The sequence below is a fragment of the Solanum dulcamara genome, chromosome 11, assembly GCF_947179165.1.
Source record: "Solanum dulcamara chromosome 11, daSolDulc1.2, whole genome shotgun sequence".
In the NCBI taxonomy this organism is placed as follows: domain Eukaryota; kingdom Viridiplantae; phylum Streptophyta; class Magnoliopsida; order Solanales; family Solanaceae; genus Solanum; species Solanum dulcamara.
This window is the reverse complement of record NC_077247.1, coordinates 34,685,859-34,686,601: the sequence shown is the minus strand read 5'-3', so window position 1 is coordinate 34,686,601 and position 743 is coordinate 34,685,859.

Here is a 743-nt window from a genome sequence, read left to right as displayed (position 1 = left end):
CCTCTTCAACAAATTGATTTCGCCATAGGACTTTGACAGATGCCACTTCCTTAGTTCTTAATTTGCGAACCTGACGATCAAGAATTTGAACTGGAATCTCTTCATAACTCAAACTCTCTTTCACCCCAATGCTCTCAGCTGGGACAACAAGTGAAGGATCTCCCAAACACTTCTTAAGCATAGAGATGTGAAACACGGGATGAATAGCAGCTAATTCTGGAGGCAACTCCAATTCATAGGCTACGTTACCTACCCTCCTCATAATCTGATAAGGACCAATGTAGCGGGGACTAAGCTTCCCTTTCTTTCCAAATCTCATCACACCCTTCATGGGTGAAACTTTCAAGTATACCCAATCGTACACTTCGAACTTTAAATCTCTTCTTCTAACATCAGTGTAGGATTTTTGGCGACTTTGAGCAGTCCTCAACCTCTCTTGTATGGTTTTCACCTTCTCCATAGCTTGGTGAACCAAGTCTGGTCCAATCAACTCAGCTTCACCAACTTCAAACCAACCAATTGGTGATCTACATCTCCTCCCATACAGAGCTTCATAAGGAGCCATTTGAATACTCGAATGGAAACTATTATTGTATGCAAACTCAATAAGAGGTAAATGATCATCCTAATTACCTTTGAAGTCAATAACACAGGCTCTTAACATATCCTCCAAAGTCTGTATCGTACGCTCTGCCTGGCCATCTGTTTGCGGATGAAAAGCAGTACTAAGGTTCACTCTTGAA